At 43.7% G+C, this 19,438-nt stretch overlaps 1 protein-coding gene across 3 annotated transcripts in view; it reads left to right on the forward strand.

Annotated features, from left to right (window-relative positions):
* Nucleotides 1–19,438, forward strand: part of kank1a (KN motif and ankyrin repeat domains 1a) — a 383,083-nt gene that overhangs the window by 31,895 nt on the left and 331,750 nt on the right. The window lies entirely within an intron of this gene.

Genomic DNA, 19,438 nt, shown 5'->3' on the forward strand with positions numbered 1-19,438 from the left:
CAGACGATGTTGATATGGGTCGCTAGTTGTCAAGTAGTGAAGGATCTCCACCTTTCAGGAGAGGCAGTACAGACGATGTTGATATGGTTCGCTAGTTGTCAAGTAGTGAAGGATCTCCACCTTTCAGGAGAGGCAGTACAGACGATGTTGATATGGGTCGCTAGTTGTCAAGTAGTGAAGGATCTCCACCTTTCAGGAGAGGCAGTACAGACGATGTTGATATGGGTCGCTAGTTGTCAAGTAGTGAAGGATCTCCACCTTTCAGGAGAGGCAGTACAGACGATGTTGATATGGGTCGCTAGTTGTCAAGTAGTGAAGGATCTCCACCTTTCAGGAGAGGCAGTACAGACGATGTTGATATGGGTCGCTAGTTGTCAAGTAGTGAAGGATCTCCACCTTTCAGGAGAGGCAGTACAGACGATGTTGATATGGGTCGCTAGTTGTCAAGTAGTGAAGGATCTCCACCTTTCAGGAGAGGCAGTACAGACGATGTTGATATGGGTCGCTAGTTGTCAAGTAGTGAAGGATCTCCACCTTTCAGGAGAGGCAGTACAGACGATGTTGATATGGGTCGCTAGTTGTCAAGTAGTGAAGGATCTCCACCTTTCAGGAGAGGCAGTACAGACGATGTTGATATGGGTCGCTAGTTGTCAAGTAGTGAAGGATCTCCACCTTTCAGGAGAGGCAGTACAGACGATGTTGATATGGGTCGCTAGTTGTCAAGTAGCGAAGGATCTCCACCTTTCAGGAGAGGCAGTACAGACGATGTTGATATGGGTCGCTAGTTGTCAAGTAGCGAAGGATCTCCACCTTTCAGGAGAGGCAGTACAAAATCAGATTTCCATAACTTGGGGATTTCCTTAACATCAAGCGTGAGTTTATAAATTCATGTTAAGGGGGAGCAATGATGTCTGCGGCTAGGTGTAGGAGGGTCTAGTTCATCAGGGACAGGGGATTTCTTTAGATCAATTTCTTTTAGGGTTTTACACACAGAGAAGGATGAAAAGGAGAACGTGGTGAAGGAGGTCACAGGGGTGTCAGGTAAATTCACAGGGGGCTCAATTATACTTTTAACCTTTTCAAATAAACTGCCTGCATCTAAAACATGCTGGTTCAAGGCTTTCAGAATGGAGGTTCTCTCAGTTACAATCTGTGTGTCGACCAACAATTGTTTAGGAAGCTGTGTATCTTTTCTGCACTCCAAACCTTTCACTACTTGCCAACATTTGGATGGATTATTTAAATTTTGTGAAGTAGATTTCAGGTAGTGGTCTGCTTTCAATTTACGGGTCATAGCCACACCCATATTTCGAAGACGTTTAAAAGCCATCCAATCATCTGCCAAACCAGTCCCTCTTGCTTTAGGCCACATAGCATTTTGTTTCGTTAGTTCCTTAGTAAACCAAGGGTTCTCTCTGCCCTTAATCCGGATTTGTACAAATATTATTTTATGTTGATATATGTTTATATGTTGAAGAGGGTGAGGCTTAAGCTGCATCCCTGTCTCACCTCATGGCCCGGTGGAAAGAAATGTGTTTTTTGCCAATTTTAACCGCTTGTTTGTGTAAATGGATTTCATAATGTTGTATGTTTTTCCTCTTTCCATCAATTTGCAGAAGCTCGTGCCAAATTGAGGCAAAAGCTTTTTTGAAATCAACAAAGCATTAGAAGACTTTGCCTTCATGTTTGTTTGTTTGTTTGTCAGTAAGGGTCGTACGGTAACTTGGTAAAAAGCCAACAGGACATTGTTTTCACTGAGGAAATGATGGAGTCTGCTGTTAATGATACTACAGAGGATTTTCCCAAGTTTGCTGTTGATGCATTTGGGGTCAAATTTGTCTCCACTTATGTGGATTGGTGTTGTCAGTACTTGATTCCAAATATTGGGAAAGATACCAGATCTGAGGATGATGTTTAAGTATAGCCAATTGGAATTTGTGGTTGTATATTTCATAATTTGGTTTAGGATACCATCTCTCTCTCTCTCTCTCTCTGTTCATTCTCAGTCTTCCTCTTTCTCCATTCTCTGTTATTCTCTACCATCCCCACCCTGTCCCCATTTGATCCGATGTCTCAGTAAACAATGTGTGAAGCCCCAACCTTTTATTGGTTGAGTGATGAATGAGGAGCATGATGTTGTTTTGACAGTGGTAGGCCTGATCAACGATGAGACCGCCTATAGGGAGGAGGTCAGAGTCCTGACCGTGTGGTGCCAGGATAACAACCTCTCCCTCACCATGATCAAGACAAAGGAGAGGATTGTGGACCACAGGAAAAGGAGGACCGAGCACGCCCCCATTCTCAAAGACGGGGCTATAGTGGAGCAGGTTGAGAACTTCAAGTTCCTCGAGCCTTCTGTCATTAATCTGGTCGAATCCGGAAACTATCATTTCGAAAACAAAACGTTTATTCTTTCAGTGAAATACGGAACCGCTCCGTATTTTATCTAACAGGTGGCATCCCTAAGTCTAAATATTCCTGTTACATTGTACAACCTTCAATATTATGTAAAATTCTGGCAAATTATTTCGCAGCAAGCCCAAACTGTTGCATATATCCTGACTCTGCGTGCAATGAACGCAAGAGAAGTGACCTGGTTAATATTGCCTGCTAACCTGGATTTCTTTTAACTAAATATGCAGGTTTAAAAATATATACTTCTGTGTATTGATTTTAAGAAATGCATTGATGTTTATGGTTAGGTACTGTCGTGCAACGATTGTGCTTTTTTTTCTCGCAAATGCACATTTGTTAAATCATCCCCCGTTTGGCGAAGTTGGCTGTCTTTGTTATGAAGAAATAGTCTTCATACAGTTCGCAACGAGCCAGGCGGCCCAAACTGCTGCATATACCCTGACTCTGTTGCAAGAGAAGTGACACATTTTCCCTAGTTAAAATAAATTCATGTTAGCAGGCAATATTAACTAAATTAACAAAACCTAGGAAGAAACCTAGAGAGGAACCAGGCTATGAGGGGTGGCCAGTCCTCTTCTGGCTGTGCCGGGTGGAGATTAAAACAGAACTATGCCAAGATGTTCAAAAATGTTCATAAGTGACAAGCATGGTCAAATAATAATCATGAATAATTTTCACTTTGCTTTTCATAGCCGATCATTAAGAGTTGAAAAACAACAGGTCTGGGACAGGTGGCGGTTCCATAACCGCAGGCAGAACAGTTGAAACTGGAATAGCAGCAAGGCCAGGCGGACTGGGGACAGCAAGGAGTCATCATGCCCGGTAGTCCTGACGTATGGTCCTAGGGCTCAGGTTCTCAGAGAGAGAGAAAGAAAGAGAGAACGAGAGAATTAGAGAGAGCATACTTAAATTCACACAGGACACTGGATAAGACAGGAGAAGTACTCCAGGTATAACCAACTGACCCTAGCCCCCCGACACAAACTACTGCAGCATAAATACTGGAGGCTGAGACAGGAGCGGTCAGGAGACACTGTGGCCCCATCCGAAGATACCCCCGGACAGGGCCAAACAGGAAGGATAGTTAACTGTAAGGTTAGTTAACTGTAAGGTTACTAGATTGAATCCTCGAGCTGACAAGGTAAAAATCTGTCGTTCTGCCCCTGAACAAGGCAGTTAACCCACCGTTCCTAGGCCGTCATTGAAAATAAGAATGTGTTCTTAACTGACTTGCCTAGTTAAATAAAGGTGTAAAAAAAATCTGATTGTTTTGAAAACTTGAAATCGTCCCTAATTAACTTCTACTTCCTCCCAATCCCAGATCCAGGAGCACCCCCCACCACCCCCATCAGTAAAAAAGCTGACTAGCATAGCCTAGCATAGCGTCACAAGTAAATAGTAGCATCTAAATATCATTATATCACAAGTCCAAGACACCAGATGAAAGATACACTTCTTGTGAATCCAGCCATCATTTCTGATTTTTAAAATGTTTTACAGGGAAGACACAATATGTAAATCTATTAGCTAACCACGATAGCAAAAGACACAACTTTTTTTCCCCACCATTTTTTCCCTGGATAGGTAGCTATCACAATTTCGACCAAATAAAGATATAAATAGCCACTAACCAAGAAACAACTTAATCAGATGACAGTCTGATAACATATTTATTGTATAGCATATGTTTTGTTAGAAACATTTGCATATTTCAGGTATAAATCATAGTTTACCATTGCAGCCACCATCACAACTCTCACCAAAGCAACTAGAATAACTACGGAGACCATCGTGTATTACATAAATACTCATCATAAAACATTTCTGAAAAATACACAGCGTACAGCAAATGAAAGACAAAGATCTTGTGAATCCAGCCAATATTTCAGATTTTTGAAGTGTTTTACAGCGAAAACACAATATAGCATTATATTAGCTTACTACAATAGCCAACCACACAACAGCATTGATTCAGGCCAACAATAGCGATAACGAATAAACCAGCAAAAGATATTAATTTTTTCACTAACCTTCTCAAACTTCTTCAGATGACAGTCCTATAACATCATATCACACAATACATATAGAGTTTGTTCGAAAATGTGCATATTTAGCGGCACAAATCGTGGTTATACAATGAGAAAAGTAGCCAAGCTGCCAACAATATGTCCAACTCACTAAAACGCAGCACTAATAAATATCTGAAAATCGCAATATACTGATATAAACTGATATAACTCGGTTTAAAATAACAACATTATGATGTCTTTAACACCTATATCGAATAAAAACAGAGCTGGATATATCTAAGGGCTATAGCGGGAGCTTTCTAGAACGACATCCAGAGGTCCTTTTTGCGTCATGGCGAAGAGAAGAAAGGACGGACCCCACGTTGCCAGCCCATTTATAAGCTCTCAGATCTGCCTAGCAACACCATTTCAATTCTCACTATTCGCTGACATCCAGGGGAAGGCGTATGCAGTGCATCTCAACCAATAGAAGACAGGCAAATTAATAAAGGGACCTCAGAACAGCCTGCAGATTTCAGCATTCTCACATACTCATAGAAAATTGCTCCAACTCGAGTTCTGTTTTACTCACAGATATAATTCAAACGGTTTTAGAAACTAGAGAGTGTTTTCTATCCAATAGTAATAATAATATGCATATTGTACGAGTAAGAATTGAGTACGAGGCAGTTTAATTTGGGAACTAAATTATTACAAAGTGCCAACAGCACCCCCTATTGAGAAAAGGATAATCAGCCATTCCGATTAATCGGTCGACCTCTTGTGTGTATACAGTAGCTGGGCTGTGTGTATACAGTAGCTGGACGGTGTGTATAAACAGTAGCTGGACTGTGTGTGTATAAACAGTAGTTGGACTGTGTGTGTATAAACAGTAGTTGGACTGTGTGTGTATAAACAGTAGTTGGACTGTGTGTGTATATACAGTAGCTGGACTGTGTGTGTTAACAGTATCTGGACTGTGTTAACAGTATCTGGACTGTGTGTATAAACAGTAGTTGGACTGTGTGTGTATAAACAGTAGCTGGACTGTGTGTGTATATACAGTAGCTGGACTGTGTGTGTATACAGTATCTGGACTGTGTGTATAAACAGTAGTTGGACTGTGTGTGTAAACAGTAGTTGGACTGTGTGTGTATAAACAGTAGTTGGACTGTGTGTGTATATACAGTAGCTGGACTGTGTGTGTATACAGTATCTGGACTGTGTGTATAAACAGTAGTTGGACTGTGTGTGTATAAACAGTAGTTGGACTGTGTGTGTATAAACAGTAGTTGGACTGTGTGTGTATAAACAGTAGTTGGACTGTGTGTGTAAACAGTAGTTGGACTGTGTATATACAGTAAGTGGACTGTGTGTGTATATACAGTAGCTGGACTGTGTGTGTATATACAGTAGCTGGACTGTGTGTATATACAGTAGCTGGACTGTGTGTGTAAACAGTAGTTGGACTGTGTGTGTAAACAGTAGTTGGACTGTGTGTGTATATACAGTAGCTGGACTGTGTGTATATACAGTAGTTGGACTGTGTGTGTATAAACAGTAGTTGGACTGTGTGTGTATAAACAGTAGTTGGACTGTGTGTGTATAAACAGTAGTTGGACTGTGTGTGTATATACAGTAGTTGGACTGTGTGTGTATAAACAGTAGTTGGACTGTGTGTGTATATACAGTAGTTGGACTGTGTGTGTATATACAGTAGTTGGACTGTGTGTGTATAAACAGTAGTTGGACTGTGTGTGTATAAACAGTAGTTGGACTGTGTGTATAAACAGTAGTTGGACTGTGTGTGTATAAACAGTAGTTGGACTGTGTGTGTATAAACAGTAGTTGGACTGTGTGTGTATAAACAGTAGCTGGACTGTGTGTGTATAAACAGTAGCTGGACTGTGTGTGTATAAACAGTAGCTGGACTGTGTGTGTATAAACAGTAGCTGGACTGTGTGTGTATAAACAGTAGCTGGACTGTGTGTGTATAAACAGTAGCTGGACTGTGTGTGTATACAGTAGCTGGACTGTGTGTGTATACAGTAGCTGGACTGTGTGTGTATACAGTAGCTGGACTGTGTGTGTACAGTAGCTGGACTGTGTGTATATACAGTAGCTGGACTGTGTGTATATACAGTAGCTGGACTGTGTGTGTATAAACAGTAGTTGGACTGTGTGTGTAAACAGTAGTTGGACTGTGTGTATATAAACAGTAGCTGGACTGTGTGTATATAAACAGTAGCTGGACTGTGTGTATATAAACAGTAGCTGGACTGTGTGTGTATAAACAGTAGCTGGACTGTGTGTGTATAAACAGTAGTTGGACTGTGTGTGTATAAACAGTAGTTGGACTGTGTGTATAAACAGTAGTTGGACTGTGTGTATAAACAGTAGTTGGACTGTGTGTATAAACAGTAGCTGGACTGTGTGTATACAGTAGCTGGACTGTGTGTATAAACAGTAGTTGGACTGTGTGTGTACAGTAGTTGGACTGTGTGTATAAACAGTAGTTGGACTGTGTGTGTGTACAGTAGTTGGACTGTGTGTATAAACAGTAGTTGGACTGTGTGTGTACAGTAGTTGGACTGTGTGTGTGTACAGTAGTTGGACTGTGTGTGTGTACAGTAGTTGGACTGTGTGTATAAACAGTAGTTGGACTGTGTGTATAAACAGTAGTTGGACTGTGTGTAAACAGTAGCTGGACTGTGTGTATATACAGTAGCTGGACTGTGTGTGTATAAACAGTAGCTGGACTGTGTGTGTATATAAACAGTAGCTGGACTGTGTGTGTATATAAACAGTAGTTGGACTGTGTGTATAAACAGTATCTGGACTGTGTGTATATAAACAGTAGCTGGACTGTGTGTATAAACAGTAGTTGGACTGTGTGTATAAACAGTAGTTGGACTGTGTGTATATAAACAGTAGCTGGACTGTGTGTGTAAACAGTAGTTGGACTGTGTGTGTAAACAGTAGCTGGACTGTGTGTTTATACAGTAGCTGGACTGTGTGTATAAACAGTAGTTGGACTGTGTGTATATAAACAGTAGTTGGACTGTGTGTGTATAAACAGTAGCTGGACGGTGTGTGTGTATACAGTAGCTGGACGGTGTGTTTACAGTAGCTGGAGCCTTATATGGAAGTGCTAGTGCGTTCAACTTCAGAGATAGTCTTGATGAAGCAATAAAAACATACATTTAACCAGGAAGTGTTTTCTTTTGGAGATCAAAGGCCTGGCAAAATGTTAAGCATCTTGTTAAATCTCCACTGCCTGGATTAACCAGATTTACAGAGTCACAATGAGGTCTGGGGTGGATTCATCCACTGATGTTGTTAACGTTGGGCTAGGTGTAGAATGGATACTACTAGAGTATAACTGCCAGGTCTAGAATGGATACTAAATTCTGTATATGTGCTAGGTCTAGAATGGATACTAATTCTGTATAACTACTACATCTAGAATGGATACTACTACTGTATAACTGCCAGGTCTAGAATGGATACTACTACTGTATAACTGCTAGGTCTAGAATGGTTACTACTACTGTATAACTGCTAGATCTAGAATGGATACTACTACTAATACTGTATAACGGCTAGGTCTAGAATGGATACTACTACTGTATAACCAAAATTAACCATAAAAGATTACCAATGAAATAGTTATTTATTCTAACTCTGCCATGCTCCGGAACACCTCAGCCCTGCTCCGGAACACCTCAGCCCTTCTCCAGAACACCTCAGCCCTTCTCCAGAACACCTCAGCCCTTCTCCAGAACACCTCAGCCCTTCTCCAGAACACCTCAGCCCTTCTCCAGAACACCTCAGCCCTTCTCCAGAACACCTCAGCCCTTCTCCAGAACACCTCAGCCCTTCTCCGGAACACCTCAGCCCTTCTCCGGAACACTTCAGCCCTTCTCCGGAACACCTCAGCCCTTCTCCGGAACACCCTCAGCCCTTCTCCGGAACACCCTCAGCCCTTCTCCGGAACACTCTCAGCCCTTCTCCGGAACACTCTCAGCCCTTCTCCGGAACACTCTCAGCCCTTCTCCGGAACACTCTCAGCCCTTCTCCGGAGCAGCATTGGTACCTGTTAATGCATTGTTTCAATGGGTCAGTCCGCGGCTCGGTTTTCAGTCAGTGTTATTATTGCCGTATTCTGGTTAGCGTGTCAATGAGACAGACTGTAGCAAACCAGGTTTTGTGTTTTGTATTGAAATCTTCTGATCCTTCATAATACTGGATCAGTGTGATGTGATCAGGGCTAGACAGGCCTGAGGCAGAGAGAAGGGGGATTTTTACTATATTACCCCAGAGTTTTTCCTAGCCACCGTGCTTCTATACCTGTATTGCTTGCTGTTTGGGGTTTTAGGCTGGGTTTCTGTACAGCACTTTGAGATATCAGCTGATGTAAGAAGGGCTATATAAATACATTTGTTTTGATATTTTTTAAAGATCCAATACGTAATATTGTACATCATAATTAGGTACAGAGAGTACAGAAAAGTTATCTAGATCTTCAATGAGACATTGCAGGGATCTAGCTTGCGGACTTAATATAAAACTTGAGTCATCGGCATACATGGACACCTTTGTTTTTAAGCCTTGGATTTCTAAACCTCTAATGTTGTTATTAGATCTGATTTTAATCGCTAGCATTTCTATGGCCATAATCAAATCAAATCGCATTTTATTTGTCACATAAACATGGTTAGCAGATGTTAATGTGAGTGTTGCGAAATGCTTGTGCTTCTAGTTCTGACAATGCAGTAATAACCAACGAGTAATCTAACCTAACAATTTCACAACTACTACCTTATACACACAAGTGTAAAGGGATAAAGAATATGTACATAAAGATATATGAATGAGTGATGGTACAGAACGGCATAGGCAAGATGCAGTAGATTGTATAACGAATAGATATGCTGACAGAGGACACCCTTGTTTAACTCCTCTTGACAATTCAAAACTCTCTGAGAAGTAGCCGTTATTTACTATTTTACACCTGGGGTTGATATACATTATTTTTTACCAATTTATAAGAGAATCACCAAAATAGAAAATATCCAGTCTTACTTTATCAAATACCTTTTCAAAATCCGCTATAAATACCAGGCCTGGCTTAGATGTTTCATGATTTTCTAGTTGTTGTCGTATATTATCACGAATGTATCGTCCATGTAAAAAAAAACTGTCTGATCATGTCACGAACGTCATAATGAATGGACCAAGGCGCAGCGTGCGTAGAGTTCCACACATTTCAATAAATCGAAACTCACCAAACAAGCACAAATGAAACGTGACGTTCTGGGCTGCTCTCAGGCAGCTACACAAACAAGATCCCACAAACACAATGGGGAATTGGCTGCCTAAATATGATCCCCAATCAGAGACAACGAAAAACAGCTGCCTCTGATTGGGAACCACACCAGGCCAACATAGAACATTAAACACCTAGATAACCCACCCTAGTCATTGTCACGCCCCAACCACCATAGAGAATAAACAGCTCTCTATGGTCAGGGCATGACAGATCAGGATGAACAATACTTGGTTAAACCCTTTTAATTCTGAGTGCTATGCATTTCGCTAGTATTTTTGCATCACAACATTGAAGTGTAAGGGGCCTCCAGTTTTTTAGATAGACGGGTTTTTTATATTTGCCATCTGGGTCTTGTTTTAGAGAAATCACACCTTCCTGCTGAGTATCTGACAGACTACCATTTCTGTAGGAGTAGTTAAAACAAGCTAACAATGGAGCTTTTAGTATATCAAAAAATATTTGAAATACCTCTACCGGTATGCCATCAAGCCCTGGGGTTTTTCCAGACTGAAAGGATTTAATAGCTTCAAAGTTCTTCCTCTGTAATTTGGCCTTCGCTCTGATCTTTCTGTACATTTGTTAATTTTAAATATTATTTGGAAAGAATTCCTTACCATAATCTTCATTCAGTGGGAGAGGATGAGACAGAAAAAAGAACATCTGCCTAAAATATTTAGCTTCCTCTTTTAAAATATCATTCGGAGAATCATAGATGACTCCGTCTTCAGTAACGAGTTTCTGCAAATTATTTTTGCATTGGAGATTTCCTGTATATCTCCTGTATTGGAGATTTAAGGAAGAATTTTGAGCATTTTTCTCCATATTCCATCCAGTTTGCTTTATTTTTGTAATAAATTACATCAGATCGTTCTTGAATAAGTTCAAGTTATTTTTGTTTTGCCTTTCACTTATTTTATATCTCTGTATTATCGTTTTTATTGCTATCTACCTGTACTATTAGTTTATGGATTTCCCTTGTTAGTCTGGTCTCTTTAGCCAGAAACTGCTTTTTTATTATTGATGAATATTGAATTACATCTGAAGGTAAATTTAAAGGTATGCCAAACAATAAGGGGATTTGCTAAACCTATACTCTACTGGAAAAATTATAAAATATTTTGTCTTAGTTAAAAATAATTTGTCCTCCAGTAAACTTTGATTCAATTTCCAACATCCCCGTCCACGTTGAAAATCTAAAAGAGTTATGTGAATGCCAATTAGATGATGATGCGATCGCATTCTGTATCCTTTTAAAACTTTTTAAACCTTTGATGAAAGAGACAAAGTAGTCAAGACGACTAGCTTGATTAAGTCTCCTCCATGTATATCTCACCAGGTCGGGGTTTTTTAGTCTCCAAATATCCACTATTTCTAATGTGTCCATAATATTTGTAATTTCTTTAAGGGCACGGTGATGATAGTTTGTAGAGTGATTACCTTTACTGTCCATTGAGGTACTTAACACTGTGTTATAGTCTCCTACCATAATTATTTGATAATTTGTTGCCTGTAAGTTCAATAAATTGGTATAAATGTTTTCAAAGAAGTATGGATCATCCTGATTTGGACCATATAGATTAATGAGCCAAATCTCTTTTTCGTCCACTTTCATATTCAAAAGGATCCACCTTCCTTGTGAATCATTCCTGACTATTTGCACATTCAGATCAACATGTTTGTTAATTAATATCATCACGCCCTTTGAGTTCCTTTGTCCATGACAGAAAATTATTTCACCACCCCATTCCTTTTCCCACGCAACTTCATCTCAGGATGTAGAGTGAGTTTCCTCTAAACAACTTCATCTCAGGATGTAGAGTGAGTTTCCTGTAAACAACTTCTTCTCAGGATGTAAAGTGGGTTTCCTGTAAACAACCTCATCTCAGGATGTAGAGTGAGTTTCCTGTAAACAACTTCATCTCAGGACGTAGAGTGAGTTTCCTGTAAACAACTTCATCTCAGGATGTAGAGTGAGTTTCCTGTAAACAACTTCTTCTCAGGATGTAAAGTGAGTTTCCTGTAAACAACTTCTTCTCAGGATGTAGAGTGAGTTTCCTGTAAACAACTTAATCTCAGGATGTAGAGTGAGTTTCCTGTAAACAACTTAATCTCAGGATGTAGAGTGAGTTTCCTGTAAACAACTTCATCTCAGGACGTAGAGTGAGTTTCCTGTAAACAACTTCATCTCAGGACGTAGAGTGAGTTTCCTGTAAACAACTTCATCTCAGGACGTAGAGTGAGTTTCCTGTAAACAACTTCATCTCAGGATGTAGAGTGAGTTTCCTCTAAACAGTATATGTTATTCTTTTAGCCATGTAAAAACTGATCTTCTTTTTGTTATAATCTGCTAAACCATTACAATTATAACTGGCTATACTTATTTCACCCCTTACCACAACTAGATACTATTCTCAGTCTGAATTGACCACATTAGTGCTTGTAAAGTTACTGCCATCAGGGGTATTATGACGGTCAAAACTAGAGCTTTCTAATGTCTGATATTTTGAATTCAAGAAATAGGTTCTAGCAATATTTGTTTTATTCCCTTGTCTGTTTGCCTGTGAGCTAATGCCACAGATGTTAGAAAATTGAGGCAAGATATTATGTGTGTAGTAAATCTGAGTAGGTTGATGTGTATGATATTGGATGTGATTTAGTGAGAGGGTGTACGATGTCTCTATAAGAGTAAGACTATAATGTGTGATGTCCAAATAAATAATTACTCTGCCAACTTGCATGGTTGAGTGTCTATGTGTGTAACATGTAGTGCGTATAGCCTTAATATTCATGATGATAATTGTAATCCATATCATATCACCATCATAGTTGCGTCATAATTACCTTTTAACATCATTGAACAACACATCCCAGCATTTCCATAGCAATTGACGTTTCACATGACCATGAAAGAGACCTTGCATTACTCTAGAGACGGCTTCACTACAGTACAAATGTATTCCGTACAATATGTTATTATTCCCCAATGCCCCTATTCTGATATCTTCCCATTGCTTGTTCTAAACATATATAAACGTGTAGACAAATACATAAAAAAGATAGACAAACAATAAACACATAAAATTATAAAAACAGTTCTCGACAATAGAGAGAGAGTGAGATCAGGTGTGTGTGTGTGTGTGTGTGTGTGTGTGTGTGTATAAGTCTGTATGTGTAAGCGAGCATGTAGTTGAGTACGTGTGTGTATATCCACTTCATAATGTTTAGATATTTTTACAGTTCCCATACTTTTCTTTTTATCGTGACCTGAAGTCTCTGTAGAATTTAGTACAGTCACGGTGTTATGGAGCTGTCTCGGAATAGCTGTCCATCTATAAAGAGTTTGTCCATAATAATAAAGGCACGCCTACCATTCTCCCTTTGTTGTCTTTGTACTGGATACAGTCTCTTGCGACGTTCGTTTACCTCCCTTGGAAATTGGTCATTGAGACTGAATTTGGTCCCTTTAAGCTCCCTTCCTCTGCTTTTGATCAGCTCCTTTTGTTGGTAGTGTTCAAATTTTGCGATGATCGATCGGGGACCCATCGTCTTGTCGCTCCGAGCTCCAAGTCTTTGGAAAGCCACCTTGTATACAGTCTCTAAAGGAAGTTTCAAGGCAGATTGCATGAATTCTCTGATTGCGCCCTCTGGATTATTGGATGCGTCCTCAGGAATCCCAGAAAGAAGTAGATTGTCACGCATGCTACGACTTTGTATGTCTAGTAGCTTCTCCTTCATCACCCTGTTCTCCCTGAGTAGACAATCCATGTTGGAATCGTGTTTTTTTTTTTTTACCTTGGCTGTGAGTGTCTTGTTCACTCAGAGCGTGAGAATTTCACTCTGGCTGAACTCCAAGCTACCCTGCTACCTCCTCACACAACTTCTCCAGCATGGATTCCAGCCAGAGCACTAGCCTCTACCTCAAAGTAAATTGTCCGTGTCTGTAGATGAATTTTTTTGTCAGGTTAAAGTTATTTTGTAAGGTAGTCTGATCTTTCCATGATGTTGTTCCTCCATAGCGTAAAGCTGTTGGTAATCGTCAATTTCCCTCAGGATCTCCTTAGTATCCAGGTTGGCTCTTTACTCCAACCAGTTGTTTTACGAAAAGATAATGAGTTTTTCCCACAACGATGACTGGTGTCTGTAGTATAGCCAGCGAGCACTCGCAGAATCCACGCAAAAAATAGAACACAAACTTGCAGTCCCAGCCGTGAACAGTTGATGTTGAGATATGTGTTACTAGAACTCTGAAGCATTTATTTGGGATGCAATTTCTGAGGCTGGTAACTCTAATGAACTTTTCCTCTGCAGCAGAGGTAACTCTGGGTCTTCCATTCCTGTGGCGGTCCTCATGAGAGCCAGTTTCATCATAGCACTTGATGTTTTTTTGCGAGTGCACTTGAAGAAACTTTCAAAGTTCTTGAAATTTTCCAGATTGACTGACCTTCATGTCTTAAAGTAATGATGGACTGTCATTTCTCTTTGCTTATTTGAGGTGTTCTTACCATAATATGGACTTGGTCTTTTACCAAATAGGACTATCTTCTGTATACCACCCTTACCTTGTCACAACATATTTTTTTTTAACAAGGCACACCTGTTAATTGAAATTCATTCCAGGTGACTACCTTATGAAGCTGGTTGAGAGAATGCCAAGAGTGTGCAAAACTGTCATCAAGTCAAAGGGTGGCTACTTTGATGAATCTCAAATACAAAATAATATTTTGATTTGTTGAACACCTTTTTGGTTACTACATTTCCCCAATTTTTTTTAACCTTTATTTAACTAGTCACGGTGAAGGGAAGTCAGTTAAGAACAAATTCTTATTTACAATGACGGCCAAACCCGGAAACCCGGCCTACCCTGGGCCAATTGTGCGCCGCCCTATGGGACTCCCAATCACGGCCGGATGTGATACATGATTCCATATTATTTAATCGTTTTGATGTTTTCACTGTTATTCTAGAAAATAGTACAAATAAAGAAGAGCTCTTGAATGAGTAGGTGTGTCCAAACTTTTGATTGGTACTGTACATGTTATTTATATATATATATATATATATATATATATATATATATATATATATATATATATATATATATATATATATATATATATATATATATATATATATGTTGTATTCAGAGCCCTTGACTTTTTCCAAATGTTGTTACTTTACAGCTTTATTCTATAATGGATAAAATAAAAACAATTCCTCATCAATCTGCACACAATAACCTATTATTACAATTTTGTCAAAATTATTCTAAATACAAAACATAAATATCTTATTTACATTAGTATTCAGACCCTTTGCTATGTGACTGTAAGTTGAGCTCAAGTGCCTCCTGTTTCCATTGATCATCCTTGAGATGTTTCTACAACTTGATTGGAGTTCACCTGTGGTAAATTCAAATGATTGGACATGGTTTGGAAAGGCACACACCTGTCTATATAAATTCTCACAGTTGACAGTGCATGTCAGAGAAAAAACCAAGCCATGAGGTCGAAGGAATTGTCCGTAGACAGGATTGTGTCGAGGCACAGATCTGGGGAAGGGTACCAAAAAATATTTGCAGCATTGAAGGTCCCCAAGAACACAGTGGCCTCCATCATTAAGTTTGGAACCACCAAGACTCTTCGTAGAGCTGGCCCCTGGAGCGTCTGGGCTTCTAGACCTCTATACCGCCTGGTGCACAGCCTGTGGCTCAGGGAACATGCATGGTAAAGCCTGGACATCTCAGGTTTCTGCTTCCACACACGGCAAGGTGGGGTGGGTCACGTAGGCAACGAGTGCCTGTGTCCTCAAACATCCTGTCATGTCCTGATCCCTGGTAACCCAGTGTAGAGCATGGTGGTCCTGGATCATGTTGTCCCTCGGACAGCTCTTCACAAGGCTAACCCAGGTATCACACCAGTGACACAGAGAGAGGAAGTCACTTGACCAGTTTGAGCCCGGGGCAGGATGAGCAGACCCAGATCTATGGCCAGGAAAAGCTTTGTTTAGTCAAAGTAGTGGACCAACTGTCTTCATTTTGCCTTTATGTAAATAAGGAGTTACCTACACTGGGGCCTTTCTTAGGTCTCTGCAGAAACTCATGTCATATTCCCTTCTATGTCTTACTCCTGGCCTGTGTCCCAAATGGCACCCGATTCCCTATGGGCCCTGGGTCTAAAGTAGTGCGCTATGTAGGGTATAGGGCCCTGGTCTAAAGTAGTGCACTATATAGGGAATAGGGCCCTGGTCTATAGTAGTGCACTATATAGGGAATAGGGCCCTGGTCTAAAGTAGTGCGCTATGTAGGGTATAGGGCCCTGTTCTATAGTAGTGCACTATATAGGGAATAGGGCTCTGGTCTAAAGTAGTGCGCTATGTAGGGTATAGGGCCCTGGTCTAAAGTAGTGCACTATATAGGGAATAGGGCCCTGGTCTAAAGTAGTGCGCTATGTAGGGAATAGGGTGCCATTTGGGACAGTGTCCTGAAGCCTACAAGTCCTACCTTGTTGGGAGTGTCAATAGGTCCTCCCTCCTGCTGCTTGGCTTGTCTCTGCATATTCACCTGTGCTCCAGAGTTATGGTTAGCTTCTCTCTATAGCAAACACACAGTCCCCTCCCAGGTGCCCGCGAGGTTAGAGAGGTGGGCCAGGTGTCCTAGAGGTTAGAGAGGTGGGCCAGGTGTCCTAGAGGTTAGAGAGGTGGGCCAGGTGTCCTAGAGGTTAGAGAGGTGGGCCAGGTGTCCTAGAGGTTAGAGAGGTGGGCCAGGTGTCCTAGAGGTTAGAGAGGTGGGCCAGGTGTCCTAGAGGTTAGAGAGGTGGGCCAGGTGTCCTAGAGGTTAGAGAGGTGGGCCAGGTGTCCTAGAGGTTAGAGAGGTGGGCCAGGTGTCCTAGAGGTTAGAGAGGTGGGCCAGGTGTCCTAGAGGTTAGAGAGGTGGGCCAGGTGTCCTAGAGGTTAGAGAGGTGGGCCAGGTGCCCTAGAGGTTAGAGAGGTGGGCCAGGTGCCCTAGAGGTTAGAGAGGTGGGCCAGGTGCCCTAGAGGTTAGAGAGGTGGGCCAGGTGCCCTAGAGGTTAGAGAGGTGGGCCAGGTGCCCTAGAGGTTAGAGAGGTGGGCCAGGTGCCCTAGAGGTTAGAGAGGTGGGCCAGGTGCCCTAGAGGTTAGAGAGGTGGGCCAGGTGCCCTAGAGGTTAGAGAGGTGGGCCAGGTGCCCTAGAGGTTAGAGAGGTGGGCCAGGTGCCCTAGAGGTTAGAGAGGTGGGCCAGGTGCCCTAGAGGTTAGAGAGGTGGGCCAGGTGCCCTAGAGGTTAGAGAGGTGGGCCAGGTGCCCTAGAGGTTAGAGAGGTGGGCCAGGTGCCCTAGAGGTTAGAGAGGTGGGCCAGGTGCCCTAGAGGTTAGAGAGGTGGGCCAGGTGCCCTAGAGGTTAGAGAGGTGGGCCAGGTGCCCTAGAGGTTAGAGAGGTGGGCCAGGTGCCCTAGAGGTTAGAGAGGTGGGCCAGGTGCCCTAGAGGTTAGAGAGGTGGGCCAGGTGCCCTAGAGGTTAGAGAGGTGGGCCAGGTGCCCTAGAGGTTAGAGAGGTGGGCCAGGTGCCCTAGAGGTTAGAGAGGTGGGCCAGGTGCCCTAGAGGTTAGAGAGGTGGGCCAGGTGCCCTAGAGGTTAGAGAGGTGGGCCAGGTGCCCTAGAGGTTAGAGAGGTGGGCCAGGTGCCCTAGAGGTTAGAGAGGTGGGCCAGGTGCCCTAGAGGTTAGAGAGGTGGGCCAGGTGCCCTAGAGGTTAGAGAGGTGGGCCAGGTGCCCTAGAGGTTAGAGAGGTGGGCCAGGTGCCCTAGAGGTTAGAGAGGTGGGCCAGGTGCCCTAGAGGTTAGAGAGGTGGGCCAGGTGCCCTAGAGGTTAGAGAGGTGGGCCAGGTGCCCTAGAGGTTAGAGAGGTGGGCCAGGTGCCCTAGAGGTTAGAGAGGTGGGCCAGGTGCCCTAGAGGTTAGAGAGGTGGGCCAGGTGCCCTAGAGGTTAGAGAGGTGGGCCAGGTGCCCTAGAGGTTAGAGAGGTGGGCCAGGTGCCCTAGAGGTTAGAGAGGTGGGCCAGGTGCCCTAGAGGTTAGAGAGGTGGGCCAGGTGCCCTAGAGGTTAGAGAGGTGGGCCAGGTGCCCTAGAGGTTAGAGAGGTGGGCCAGGTGCCCTAGAGGTTAGAGAGGTGGGCCAGGTGCCCTAGAGGTTAGAGAGGTGGGCCAGGTGCCCTAGAGGTTAGAGAGGTGGGCCAGGTGCCCTAGAGGTTAGAGAGGTGGGCCAGGTGCCCTAGAGGTTAGAGAGGTGGGCCAGGTGCCCTAGAGGTTAGAGAGGTGGGCCAGGTGCCCTAGAGGTTAGAGAGGTGGGCCAGGTGCCCTAGAGGTTAGAGAGGTGGGCCAGGTGCCCTAGAGGTTAGAGAGGTGGGCCAGGTGCCCTAGAGGTTAGAGAGGTGGGCCAGGTGCCCTAGAGGTTAGAGAGGTGGGCCAGGTGCCCTAGAGGTTAGAGAGGTGGGCCAGGTGCCCTAGAGGTTAGAGAGGTGGGCCAGGTGCCCTAGAGGTTAGAGAGGTGGGCCAGGTGCCCTAGAGGTTAGAGAGGTGGGCCAGGTGCCCTAGAGGTTAGAGAGGTGGGCCAGGTGCCCTAGAGGTTAGAGAGGTGGGCCAGGTGCCCTAGAGGTTAGAGAGGTGGGCCAGGTGCCCTAGAGGTTAGAGAGGTGGGCCAGGTGCCCTAGAGGTTAGAGAGGTGGGCCAGGTGCCCTAGAGGTTAGAGAGGTGGGCCAGGTGCCCTAGAGGTTAGAGAGGTGGGCCAGGTGCCCTAGAGGTTAGAGAGGTGGGCCAGGTGCCCTAGAGGTTAGAGAGGTGGGCCAGGTGCCCTAGAGGTTAGAGAGGTGGGCCAGGTGCCCTAGAGGTTAGAGAGGTGGGCCAGGTGCCCTAGAGGTTAGAGAGGTGGGCCAGGTGCCCTAGAGGTTAGAGAGGTGGGCCAGGTGCCCTAGAGGTTAGAGAGGTGGGCCAGGTGCCCTAGAGGTTAGAGAGGTGGGCCAGGTGCCCTAGAGGTTAGAGAGGTGGGCCAGGTGCCCTAGAGGTTAGAGAGGTGGGCCAGGTGCCCTAGAGGTTAGAGAGGTGGGCCAGGTGCCCTAGAGGTTAGAGAGGTGGGCCAGGTGCCCTAGAGGTTAGAGAGGTGGGCCAGGTGCCCTAGAGGTTAGAGAGGTGGGCCAGGTGCCCTAGAGGTTAGAGAGGTGGGCCAGGTGCCCTAGAGGTTAGAGAGGTGGGCCAGGTGCCCTAGAGGTTAGAGAGGTGGGCCAGGTGCCCTAGAGGTTAGAGAGGTGGGCCAGGTGCCCTAGAGGTTAGAGAGGTGGGCCAGGTGCCCTAGAGGTTAGAGAGGTGGGCCAGGTGCCCTAGAGGTTAGAGAGGTGGGCCAGGTGCCCTAGAGGTTAGAGAGGTGGGCCAGGTGCCCTAGAGGTTAGAGAGGTGGGCCAGGTGCCCTAGAGGTTAGAGAGGTGGGCCAGGTGCCCTAGAGGTTAGAGAGGTGGGCCAGGTGCCCTAGAGGTTAGAGAGGTGGGCCAGGTGCCCTAGAGGTTAGAGAGGTGGGCCAGGTGCCCTAGAGGTTAGAGAGGTGGGCCAGGTGCCCTAGAGGTTAGAGAGGTGGGCCAGGTGCCCTAGAGGTTAGAGAGGTGGGCCAGGTGCCCTAGAGGTTAGAGAG

The sequence above is a fragment of the Salvelinus fontinalis genome, chromosome 28 (genome assembly GCF_029448725.1).
Source record: "Salvelinus fontinalis isolate EN_2023a chromosome 28, ASM2944872v1, whole genome shotgun sequence".
Classification (NCBI taxonomy): domain Eukaryota; kingdom Metazoa; phylum Chordata; class Actinopteri; order Salmoniformes; family Salmonidae; genus Salvelinus; species Salvelinus fontinalis.